Source organism: Bison bison, unplaced genomic scaffold (assembly GCF_000754665.1).
Source record: "Bison bison bison isolate TAMUID 2011002044 unplaced genomic scaffold, Bison_UMD1.0 scf7180017864492, whole genome shotgun sequence".
Lineage (NCBI taxonomy): Eukaryota > Metazoa > Chordata > Mammalia > Artiodactyla > Bovidae > Bison > Bison bison.
Genome location: NW_011495051.1, coordinates 737,112 through 750,758, shown reverse-complemented (window position 1 = coordinate 750,758; position 13,647 = coordinate 737,112). Strand labels below are relative to the sequence as shown.

The 13,647-nt window shown below is 39.2% G+C and overlaps 1 pseudogene; it reads left to right on the top strand.

Annotated features, from left to right (window-relative positions):
* The window catches only part of LOC104979869, a 74,100-nt pseudogene that overhangs the window by 29,251 nt on the left and 31,202 nt on the right, over window positions 1-13,647 (top strand).

Genomic DNA, 13,647 nt, shown 5'->3' with positions numbered 1-13,647 from the left:
TGAATCTACAGATTGCTTTGGGTAGTATATTCATTTTCACTATATTGATTCTTCTGATCCATGAACATGGTATATTCTCCATCTATTTGTGTCATCTTTGATTTCTTTCATCAGTGTTTTATAGTTTTCTATATGTAGGTCTTTTGTTTCTTTAGATAGATTTATTCATAAGTGTTTTATTCTTCTCGTTGCAATGGTAAATGAAATTGTTTCCTTAATTTCTCTTTCTGTTTTCTCATTGTTAGTGTATAGGAATGCAAGGCATTTCTGTGTGTTGATTTTATATCCTGCAACTTTACTATATTCATTGATTAGCTCTAGTAATTTTCTGGTGGAGTCTTTAGGGTTTTCTGTGTAGAGGATCATGTCATCTGCAAACAGTGAGAGTTTTACTTCTTCTTTTCCAATCTGAATTCCTTTTATTTCTTTTTTTCTCTGATTGCTGTGGCTAAAACTTCCAAAACTATGTTGAATAGTAGTGGTGAGAGTGGCACCCTTGTCTTGTTCCTGACTTCAGGGGAAATGCTTTCAATTTTTCTCCATCGAGGATAATGTTTGCTGTGGGTTTGTCATATATGGCTTTTATTATGTTGAGGTATGTTCCTTCTATGCCTGCTTTCTGGAGGTTTTTTTTTTTTTTATCATAAATGGATGTTGAATTTTGTCAAAGGCTTTCTCTGCATCTATTGAGATAATCATATGGTTTTTATCTTTCAATTTGTTAATGTGGTGTATCACATTGATTGATTTGTGGATATTAAAGAATCCTTGCATCCCTGGGATAAAGCCCACTTGGTCATGATGTATGATCTTTTTAATATGTTGTTGGGTTCTGTTTGCTAGAATTTTGTTAAGGATTTTTGCATCTATATTCATCAGTGATATTGGCCTGTAGTTTTTTTGTGGCAGGGGATGGGCATTTTCAGGATTTGGACCACCACCCAATTTTTGACTTTTATAGTTGGCCTTGGAACTGTCATGGCGCCTATGGGTATGTCATTTAGCTTGTTGATGTGTTATCATAATGAGGTGTGTACTGAGGCTCAAGATCTAGTGGATGTGGACTTGGACCTTTTTGGCTCTAATCAGTTTGTGTCATTTATTCTTCTAAAAAGGTTGTGCCTGGTCCACTTCCTGTCTGAACAGGTCTGGTAGTTTTTTACTGAGTGCCAGGATTATGAATTTTACCTTGAATTTTGTGATATTCTTTATAGAGTGTTTTTATTCTAGCAAGCATTTAAATACAGGTCAGTTTTATCCCTTTGAAGCTTGCTTTTAATTTTTGTTAAGGTGAATCTAGAGTGGTCTGTATTCTGTGGATTAACTCCTCCTGCAAGACCCATTTTTGGTGGGATTTCTAGTGAGTGCTCTGTATATTGAGCATAGTTTCCCCATTTTGATAGTGGGAAGTCAAATGATTTCCTGCCTTGTGTAAATGATGAGAATTGTTTAGATCTAAAATTCTTGATTATTATTTTTCCTCTACAGTATTTCTTTGTCTAGTTTTTTGGATTTTTGCCTAATGCAAGTATAGAATAGTATTATAGCCAAAGAATAGAGAAGACCCATTTTTAGATTTCAGGACCTTTTGTGTGTGTGTGTGTGTGTGTGTGTGTGTATGTTTCCCTCTTCTTTGATACTCTGTTCTGCAGTTTCTTACCGCCTTGGCATCCCCAACAGTGATATTAAGAATTTGTCTCCAGGCAGAAATATGGGGCTATCATAGGGTTCTCATTGTCTCTTTTACTGTTCTTAAGGATTAGCCCTGCTCTGCTTTTTGTCAAATTTGATTTTGTCCAGTTTTCTAGCTGCTTATGGTGCGAGAGAACAGTCTTGTAGCATTTAATATTTGTGGGCAGAAGCAGAAGTCAGAATATTACTATTTTGATTTTCTATGTCTAGTAAAATGAGTTGTTATGAGTTTCTTTAAAAATATCTTTCTGAAAACATTTATTTTCCTGTTCCAAATAGAATTTATTCATTTTTTAGCCCTATTTCAAGCATGCCAAAAATTGAAGGAATTTTTCCTCAGAACTTTTTTTGTTTAGTGTCCACTGATTCTCTCTTCTTTGTAGAATACCTGTTTTTTTCCCTCTCTTGCAAGGTCTTATCTTTATCCTCGGGCTAAGATTTCACAATGGTACTTTGGGAGAATTTTGTTTGTTAGTTTCATTTTCTCAGATTGTCACTTGGTGAGTGCATTCAATACAAGAGATTGTGTTTTTCTTTAGTTCTGGAAAATTGTATTTCTCATAATTTCTTGTATTTTCTCTCTTCTTTCTTTCTGGAGCTTACATTACTTGGATGGGGGATCTCCTGCATTGATCCTGTTTTTCTCATATTTTTCATTTCTTTGCCTGTTTTTTATACTTCCTAGAACTGGCCATTTTACTTTGAATTTAATTTTTTGACGGTCATTTTGAACTTCTAAAATCTTTTTTATTTTTATGATTGTTGTTCTTTTTACAAAATGTTTTGCATTTGTGTTTTTGATGTATTGTCTATCAACTTAAATATCTCTTAAGTGTTATTTATCAGTTTTAAGGAAAGTTTTGTCTGTTCCCGTTATTATGTGTTTATCCAGGAACCCTTTTTGTCCATTTTTGTATTATCATGGATTCTCATGTTGCAGGGTTTCATTATATACTTGGTGAATTTTTAAAAAATCATTTGTTCATATCAGAGAGGGTTGGTATCAGAGAGGCTAAGTTGAAGGAGAAAACTTAAAACCTCAGAAAATACTGAAAATGTAAGCAGAATGTTTATATTGGTAGAATTTGGGTTAGCTGTTGGGGAGGGTGTTAATCATACTCTAGGAAACATCAAAATACCAGTGTATCTGGTCTTTTTCATGGGGACACTCAATTCCTTATAGAACAACACTCTGACTTTTTAAAACAGCTTTGTTGAGGAGCTATTTGCATACCATAAAATTCATTTATTTCAAGTATACAGTTAAATGGCTTTGGAAAATTTAGGTTGAGTGCAGAGCTTACCTCTAGTATCTTCCTTCTTTTAACGAGTATAGCCTCCAAGTCAGTTTACATTAACTGCTATCCAGTGCCTTCAAATAATTGTTTTATTGATTCTGTTCATATTTTATATTTGCTTTTTGTGGTAAAGTTACTTCACTGTAAGCTTCTTTATCATGGCCAAACCCAGAAGTCCCAAATCTATTGAACTTTTAATTCAATTTTTATGTATTTCAGTTTGGATAGTGTTTGTCACCTTCTTGTAGTTTTATCATATTTCAGGTCCCTATTCCATTTCTTCTGGAGAAGGCAATGGCACCCCACTCCAGTACTCTTGTTTGGAAAATCCCATGGACGGAGGAGCCTGGTAGGCTGCAGTCCTTGGCGTCGCTAAGAGTCGGACACGACTGAGCGACTTCACTTTCACTTTTCACTTTCATGCATTGGAGAAGGCAATGGCAACCCACTACAGTGTTCTTGCCTGGAGAATCCCAGGGATGGGGGAGCCTGGTGGGCTGCCGTCTATGGGGTCACACAGAGTCGGAAACGACTGAAGGACTTAGCAGCATTCCATTTCTTCAGATATATTAAATATATTCTTTCATATTGCATGTCATATAATTCTAACATCTGAATTTTAAATTTTTTGGATTGTTTCTGCTTTTTTTTTTTTCCTCCTGAGAGCTATTAATATTTGCTTTCCTTGGACTTCTTTTTGCAGAAATTATTCTTTGAAATCTGCTTGAAAGTGAGTTCCTCTAGAAACAATTTTCATTTGCATTAATAAGCTACCTTGCAGCACTACCAATGATTTAATTTTATCCATTGTTTTCAATTCTAGGATTTATTTTAGAGCATTTCTGTGGCTCAGTGGTAAAGAATTTGCCTACCAATGCAGGAAGTGCGTGTTTGATTCCTGGGTCAGGAAGGTTCCCCTAGAGAAGGAAATGGCAATTCACTCCAGTATTCTTGTCTGGGAAATCTCATGGACAGAGGAGCCTGATGGGCTACATCCAGGACGTCACAAAGAGTCGAATATGACTTAGCAACTGAGCACTGCATGTGCAGTAAAACTGTTCATGATGGAAGTGTTCTGTATCTGCACTATCCAACATGGTAGTTATTAGCCATATCTGGCTACTGAGCATTTGAAATGTAATTTAATTAGTATGATTGAGGGACTGAATTTTAAATTTTATTTAATTTTAATAAATTTACAGTTTCATAACCACATGTAGCCAGTAGTTACTGTGTTGGAGGATAGTTTTAGAAAGTCATTGCCCCAGCACCCCCATTCCCACTATTTCCAGATGACTTCAATTTTGTGTAAAGTACTGAGGTCTGATAGTATGCTCGGGTCTGTTCTTTGTTGTTGTTTAGTCACTAAGTCGTGTCTGACTCTTTTGCAGCCCCATGGACTGTCGCCCACCAGGCTCCTCTGTTCATGGAATTTCCCAGGCAAGAATACTGGAGTGAGCTGCCGTTTCCTTCTCCAGGGAATCTTCCGGACAGGAATTTAACCCACAAGTTGCAGTCTGTCCTTTACTGGATCATTTCCTTTTATCAGTAATTTCATGTGATCTTTTTTTCTTTCTCCTTTAACTTTCTGCCTCTCTGGTGTGTGGAAGTGTTTACTTCCAGGCTCACATCATTGCACAGGTTTTTCCCTACAGAGGAGAATGTAATTGGGGCTGCTAAGGCTCTGCTGCTCCTTCAGCACACATAAAAACTAGATCTGACGGCTCTTTCCAGGGGAGTCCTGCCAGGTAAGCAACATGCATGGGTTCCCTTTGTGAACATTTGCTTTAGAGCTGCTTTTCTTGTCTTTAGAACTTGCAATTTTTTTCCTGTAGGACTTGAGAAATACAGAGGAAGAAACTACTATTTGCCTTTTAGCCACCTCATGTGGCTGTGAGGTGTTCTGAGAACTCTGGACCTTTCATGGGAATTTAGGAGATAAAAACCAGAAAGACTTCATGTTCTAGGAAACTGGGATCTGATTTTAGGAAGTAGAAGAGAAATTGAACAGTTATGTCTGGGTGGATTTGGTATAATAGGCAGATGACTTTCAAAACTTTGTGAGAAATGGCGTATTTCCTACCGTATCAGTAAACAAAGATGTCACAGTCATCAGTGATTGCAGCCCTCCAACATGAGCCAGTGAGACCTGAGGAGACTCAGGATTTGAAAACATAGGGTACTGGCCTTGGATAAGTGAGGTGCATATCAAAGGAATGATTTCAGTGAGCCCAGACTCTTGCATCTTCCCATACATAGAAAAGTGCTAAATTCCTTAACTCGAGATACCTATTTTTCCTTTAATTAACAGTAATTTTTTTTGACATGCATGTTACCTGCCCTGTTGCAAGACTGCTATATAACCTGGCTCCCCTTCCTCTCCTCCTTGGAGGGGTTCTCTCGGGGTTACTTGAAGTGTTGCCTCCCAGGCTTTAAGTCCAAAAAATTTGAATAAAACATAACTCTCAACTTCTAGATTGTAAATATTTTTTAAAGTCTACACCTGCTTCATCAAATATAGCTTTTATTGGTGTCTCATTCTTATATTATTATCTTGAATTAGAACCTGCCTAGATCTCCTGATTCATGCTTGTTCTCCCCATACTGCCTTATATTTTAAAAAATAAAGTATGTTCCTACTAATAAGGTGGTCCATGGGAACTCATTTCAGTGTCTTCTATGGGGTAAACCCCTTATCTTAACCAAACATAGTTATAAAAATAATCTGATTATTTTCTGAAGCATGTACTCAGAGATAAAATATGAAGGGAAACAACTTAAGACTGGTTGTATTTGGATAGTGGGAATAGAGTGGGTGAATGATCTCTTTATTGACCTCAGTGATCATCCTTTGTGTCCTTTATCAGAAGTATCATTGTTCTTACTTCTAGGAACCAAGTATCGTTCTACCTTGAGTGTTGGTGATTGCTTCAGGCTGGGCCAGACAGCCCTCAGCATCAGTGACCTTCACCATTCAGTGCTTTGGATGCAGCAAGCGCTAAAGCAATTGAATGCAGGGGAGCATAGCACTATCTCCAAGGTTCAAGTCCTGGACCATCTCAGTGATATCAGCTTCCGGCCTGGGGACCTGTACAGGGCAGTGGACTTCACCCATCAGCTGCTTTCTTTTGGTAATACCCTTGGGAGCTAGGAAAGCAAGTCATTTGCTCTGTGTTGAGCTGCTCTTTCATCCCACTTACCAACTGACCCACCTCCCCTCGCCTTAGGTGGAATATTCCATAGAGTTCTTGTGACTCAATTGTGTTAGTCAGGGAAGACTACACTATGGTAACAAATAAACTCCCAAATCTTTAAGATAAGAAAGGTATGAAATTTTACTTTGCATCCAGGCAGAGTCCTCCTGCAGGTTGGGTGGCTTTTCTAAATGTTGACTCAAGAATATAGATTTTTTTCTAGTGAATTTCCTGGCAGTCTAGTGGTTAGAATGCTGCACTTCCACTGCAGGGGGCCTGAGTTCAATGCCTGGTGGGGGAACTAAGATACCGCAAGTTGTGTGGCATGGCCACCCCCCAAAAAAGAAATTGAGACTTTTTTTTTCTACTCCAGAATGGCTCTGCTGTTTTGGAGTCCCTTCATGCTAGCTGTGTGAAGGGTTTCGTGATACATGTTATAGGCCAGGCCTATAAGTGGCATCCATTACTTCTGTCCACATTCTCTTGTCAGAGCTATCATGGCCCCCGTCTCATTTCAAGGGAGGCTTGGAAAATACAAAGTTTCTCTGTTTCCAGGAGCATGAAGTAGGTTGATGAACAACTAGTTAGCCTTTATATGGTAGTGGAAATTCACTAAGATCTGTGTAACAGTGAAAATGTCTTATGTGTTTTGGTATGGTCATAATCAGTTAATGCATTGTCTTCCTGAAGACATCGTTGCTATAGAAACTTCTTGTTTTTCCAGTCCCTCTATGATAACTTAGGTCTTATGATAAACTAATCATTTTCTGAAGCATAAATTTAGCAATAAAATGTGAAAGGGAACAACTGAAGAAAGTGGCCACTTTTGAGACATGTGACTGAAAAGGAGGTGTGGGGGAATAGATGGTTCCATTTTTTTAAATTAAGCTTTTGGTAAATATTTGTATTTAAAATATAGGCATATAAATTTGATGGAGGTAAGTTATAAGAGGTAAAACAAAGAATTCTACTGGGACATGTCAACTGGAAAGAAACAAAAAACCTGAAAGTTCAGAGTAATGTGGTGTTGGAGAAGACTCTTGAGAGTCCCTTGGACTGCAAGGAGATCCGACCAGTCCATCCTAAAGGAGATCAGTCCTGGGTGTTCATTGAAAGGACTGATGTTGACGCTGAAACTCCAATACTTTGGCCACCTGATGCGAAGTGCTGACTCATTTGAAAAGACCCTGATGCTGGGAAAGATTAAGGGCAGGAGGAGAAGGGGACAACAGAGGATGAGATGGTTGGATGGCATCACCAACTCGATGGACATGGGTTTGGGTGGACTCCAGGAGTTGGTGATGGACAAGGAGGCCTGGTGTGCTGTGGTTCATGGGGTCACAGAGAGTCGGACACGACTGAGCAACTGAACTGAACTTAAAACTTCAAGCCTGGGAGACAGCCTCTCAGATAAATGCTGAGAAAACTGTACCAAAAAGGAAGGAGGAGAAGCCAGGATATATGGGAATTTTTGCAACCACAACATGTACAATTTATGGTTTTTTTTTTGGCTGTACCACATGGCTTGTGGGATCATAGTTCCGCAACCAGAGATCAAACCCCAGCCCTCAGGTGTGAAAGCACCATGTCCTAACCATTGGACTGCCAGGAAATTCCAAAGAAGCTCTTGTTAATAAAAGAAAACTATATACTTTAAGTTAAGGAATTTGGTGCTTTTCTGTGAATGGAGAAATGGGAGTCTGGGCCCAGTGAAATCATTCCTTTGATAGGCACATCAGTTATCTAGGCCAATATCCCATGTTTCCTCATGCCGAGTTTCTTCAGGCTATAGCATTGAGGGTGGCTGCAGTCTAATGGTTGCTGATGGTCGGTATTCCTTGTTTCCATTGTGAACTCCTTCAGGGCTCACCCTCCATGGTGACTACAATCACTGATGACTGCAACATCCTTTGTTTACCGATACAGCAGTCAGTATTGTCTTTCTCAGGCATAATCAATCTTTAAGTAAGAGGGCTCACAACTGAGGCATTCTCTGTTCTGATAAATCTGTTCTGACATTCTCCTCTTCCCTTCTGCAAGTTCCATAGTAGCCTGAATTCCCTTCACCATAGAAGTTTATTATGTTTTAATAGTTCATTTACATCTGTATTGCCTTTATTAAATTGTTTTCCCCAATAAGCTGTCAACAGAAAAAAAAAAAAAAAAAAAGGCACAACCTAAAGGACTTCCTTGTGATAATACAGTGGCTAAGATTCCAATTCTGGGGGCTTGGGTTCGATTCCTGATCAAGGAACTAGATCCCACATGCCACATCTAAAGATCCTGCCTGTCTATGTGAAGATTGAAGATACCGCATACTTAAATTAAGACCTATTGCAGCCAAATAGATAAAAAAATTTTTTTTTAATGCACAACCTAAAAATTGAGAGTTTTATTGGGCATACATTATTATGACTTCAAGCCTGGGAGACAGCATCTCGGATAGTGCTGAGAAAACTGTTATGAGGAGGAGAAGGGGGAGTCAGGATATACAGGAGTTTTTGCAACTGTTAACTACTAGTTGGCACTTGCCATGTACACTTCTTGTCTACCTCTACAAGGATTAAATCACACATGCTGCTGCAGCTGCTGACCTTCAGCATCTACTGAAGGGAGTTCAGGAAGGAGATCAGGAAAGAAGCATTCCGTGCTCTGAAAAAATTGGCAGAACAAGTCTTCAAATAGTTATATATTTTCAGGAACTGATTCTATGGGCTCAATTGTTACATCTTCTCATGTCTAGAAAAGCACCACATTTCTTCATGATGATATCTGCTCCCAAATCACATATATGCTGACCTTCCCTCTACCTCTTTGGAGCAGTTTCTCAGAGCTATCTGAAATGCTGTCTCCCAGACTATAGTCCTCATTTTGCCCCAAATAAAACTTAACTCACAACTCTCACGTTGGTGCATTTTTTAAGTCAGCAAAACAAAGGTTAAGTAGTTGAAACATCAAAAGATTATTGTTAAGCAAAGAAAACCAGATATCTCAAGTTAAGGATTTTAGCACTTTTCTGAATATTGGAAGATGCAAGAGTCTGGGCTCACTGAAATCATTCCTTGATATGAACCTCAGTTATATGGGGCCAGTATCCTGTGTTTTCTCATCATGACTTTCCCCAAGCTGCACCCTCAGGGATAGGTGCAATCTGATGATTCCTAAATGGCAGGTAATCTGTTTCTATACTGGGTTCCCTCAGGGCTCATCTTTTGGGTGGTTATAATGTAATGTCTTGATGGCTACAATATCCTTTGTTTACCAATGACAAGCAAATTTTATTTCTAAAGCAAAGACTTTAGAAATAATATTTTTTCTTTTTTTTTTTTTCCAGTTTTGCATTTTCATACTCAAGGGTAGTGCTAAACGGAGAAGGCAATGGCACCCCACTCCAGTAATTTTGCCTAGAAAATCCCATGGACGGAGGAGCCTGGTAGGCTGCAGTCCATGGGGTCGCTAGAGTTGGACATGACTGAGCGACTTCACTTTCACTTTTGACTTTCATGCAATGGAGAAGGAAATGGCAATCCACTCCAGTGTTTTTGCCTGGAGAATCCCAGGGACGGGAAGCCTGGTGGGCTGCCGTCTATGGGGTCGCACAGAGTTGGACATGACTGAAGTGACGCAGCAGCAGCAGCAGTGCTAAACACTTAATTTGATCTGTATTGAGTGAATGTGTTATTGTAGCTTATAATAAGTACTATGTATTTGGGTTTCTCCATGTTCCTGGCACAAAGCTCCAAAAATCAAATTTCCTAAGTGATGAGAGGCATAAAGATGTCTTTGTTATGTTAATGAGGTGACTTGGAAAACTTTCAGGTAACCTAAACATGAGAGCTGCTTGCCAGGGAACAAGCCCTGTGATTTGAAAGTTGAAAGTTTTCTGACCTCCAGAAAAGAGGAGAGGGACTAGAGGTTAAATTGACCAACAGTAGCCAATGATTTAATTAAACCTGCCTATATAATGACACCTCCATAACAACCCAAAGGACAGGGCACAGGGAGCTTGCAGACTGGAGAACATGTGGAGATGCTGAGAGAATGGCAAGACCAAAGAGCATGGAAGTTCTACACCCCTTGCCACATACTTTGCCTTATGCATATCTTTTATCTGTTTGTAAGTTGTAAATTGGTAATCTACTTGGTAACATGTTTCTCTGAGTTCTTTGGGCTGCTCTAACAAATTAAGCAAATGCATGGAGAGGGTCATTGGAACTTCCAATCCACAGCCAGTAGTCAGAAGCACCATCAGTGGAGGTAATGAATAGATTCAGGGGATTAGATCTGATAGACAGAGTGCCTGAAGAACTATGGATGGAGGTTCATAACATTGTACAGGAGGTAGTGACTGGAACTATCTCAAAGAAACGCTCAAGAAGGTAAAGTGGTTGAAGAGGCTTTACAAATAGCTGAGAAGAGAAGTGAAAGGCAAAGGAGAAAGGAAAGATATATCCAACTAAGTGCAGAGTTCTGGAGAATAGCAGGGAGAGGTAAGAACGCCTTCTTAAGTGAACAATGCAAAGAAATAGAGGAAAACAATAGAATGAGAAAGACTAGAATTGTAGATACCAAGAGAACATTTCATGCAAAGACAGGCACAATAAAGGACAAAGACGGTATGGACCTAAGAGAAGCAGAATATAAGAAGAGGTGACAAGAATACACAGAACTGTACAAAAAAGGTCTTAATGACCAGAATAACCATTGGTGTGATCACTCACCTAGAGCCAGACATCTTGGAGTGTGAAGTCAACTGGGCCCTAGGAAGCATTACTACGAACAAAGCTAGTGGAGGTGATGGAATTCCAGCTGAACTGTTTTAAATCCTAAAAGATGATGCTGTTAAAGTGTTGAACTCAGTACACCAGCAAATTTGGAAAACCCATCTGTGGTCACAGGACTGGAAAAGTTCAGTTCTCATTCCAGTCCTAAAGAAGGGCAGTGCCAAAGAATGTTCAAACTACTGTACAATTACACTCATTTCACATGCTATGAAGGTAGTGATCAAAATCCTTCAAGCTAGGCTTTAGCAGTAAGTGAATTGAGGATTTCCAGATGTGCATACTGGATTTAGAAAAGGCAGAGGAACCAAAGCTCAAATTACCAGCATCTGTTGGATCATAGAAAACACAAGGGGATTCCAGAAAAAACATGTACTTCTGCTTCATTGACTATGCTAAAGCCTTTGACTGTGTGGATCACAACAAACTGGGCAAAATTCTTCTGGAGATGGGCATACCAGATCAGCTTACCTGTCTCCTGAGAAACCTGTATGCAGGTTAAAAAACAACAGTTAGAACCAGGCATGGAAAAATGGACTGATTCACAATCGGGAAAGGAGTATGACAAGGCTATATATTGTCACCCTGATTATTTAACTTTTATGCAGAGTACATCATGCGAAAGGCCTGACTGGATGAATTGCAAGCTGGAGTCACTATTGCCGGGAGAAATATCAACAACCTCAGATATGCACATGATAATACTCTAATGGCAGAAAGTGAAGAGGAACTAAAGAGCCTTTTGAGAGTGAAAGAGGAGGGTGAAAAAACTGGCTTAAAACTCAGCTTTCAAAAAGCAGATCATGGTATCCAGTCCCATTACTTCATGGCAAATAGATGAGGGAAAAGTGGAAACAATGACAGATTTTGTATTTTGGGACTCCAAAATCACTGCGGACAGTGACTGCAGCCATGAAATTAAAACACTTGGAAAGCTCCGTGGAAGAAAAGCTGTGACAAACCTAGACAGTGTATTAAAAAGCAGAGACATCACTTTGCTAACAAAGGTCCGTATAGTCAAAGCTGTGGTTTTTCCAGTAGTCATGTACAGATGTGAAAGTTGGACCATAAAGAGGGCTGAGCGCCAAAGAATTGATGCTTTTGAATTGTGGTGCTGGAGAAGACTTTGGAGAGTTCCTTGGACTGCAAGAGGTTCAAACCAGTCAATCCTAAAGGAAATCAACCTTGAATATTCATTGGAAGGACTGATGCTAAAACTGAAACTCCAATACTTTGGCCACCTGATGTGAAGAGCCGACTCATTGGAAAAGACACTGATGTTGGGAAATGATTAAGGGCAGGAGGAGAAGGGGGCAACAGAGGATGAGATTGTTGGATGGCATCACCGACTCAATGGACATGAGTTTGAGCAAACTCTAGGAGATAGTGAAGGACAGGGAAGCTTGAAATGCTACTGTCGATGGGGTTGCAAAGAATCAGACATGACTCAGCAATTGAACAGCAGTTGGCCACTGAAGTAGAGGTAGGGGTAGGAGACCGTGTTGTGGGACTGAACCCTTAGCCTATGGGATCTGACCCTGTCTTTAGATGGATAGTGCCAGAATTGAGTTAAATAGTAGAACACCCAGCAGCTGTCAGAGAATTGCTTGGTCATGTCGGACAATTCACAAATTAGAATTAGTGTCAGAATCTTAACAAATAATTGGAATTATTGGAGGAAGAAAAGATTAACTGAAGAATTAGAGGAATTGATTATTTTTGTTCTCTGTGGCCCTTAGAGTTAGCCCTAGATCATATGAGAAGAATATGCAGCCAGATACTCTTGGGTTCTGTTTGAAGAAAAACTGAAGATAATTGCCAAAAAGTGGAAAGAGCTCCTTGACAGGTGGTATATTCCCTTTGTTTCAGGGAGATGTCTTGGCATAAAGACTACAAACAGATGGGGATATTGCAGAGTCATTTTACTGTTACTAAATTCAGCAAACTTACAGAGGTCTGTTATATGCTACATGCTGTACTGGGCAAAAGACTTATGTGTGGTCTATTCCCAGAATATCTTAAGGTAGTTTGGGGATGGTAGTGGGAGATTAGACATGTTAACAGATAACGTCAATAGATTGTAGAAAATAACACGATAACTGATCACAGCACTGTAAGAGCTTAGTGAAAAATATTTCAATTCTGGATTCATAATTACTCTAGGATGACCAAAGGGCTGTATCTAATTTGACTGTAATTTGTTTTCTTTTGAAAAGGGCATTTATATAATCATACCACACCTGGTTTATATTAATAAGCTTGGTAAGATTTCACACTCTAGACTGTGCTGCCCTGACTCAGGTTCGTAAAATCTTTCTTTTGTTGACATTATTGCCAGAACTCTTACATTGACTGTCGAACATGGGAGTGTCCTTCATGACTGTTATGTGAGATAAGCCTTGTAAGTTTTTTTTTGAGTATTTTTGGTAAGAGCCACAGAGTTAGACATCTGGGTTCTAGTTCTGATGTGCTTATTTTTTTCTATATGATCTTGACCCAGGTTCCTTGTTTATTCTGTGTCTTGGTATTCTTACCTGAGGAATGGGGACCAAAATCCTTCTTTCTTGGATATTGTGAGGGCCCATGAGATGATGATGCTTGTGGAAGTTATCTGGAACTCTAGTCTACATTCTAACTGTATATATACATATATATATATATATATATCTGTCTCTATATATA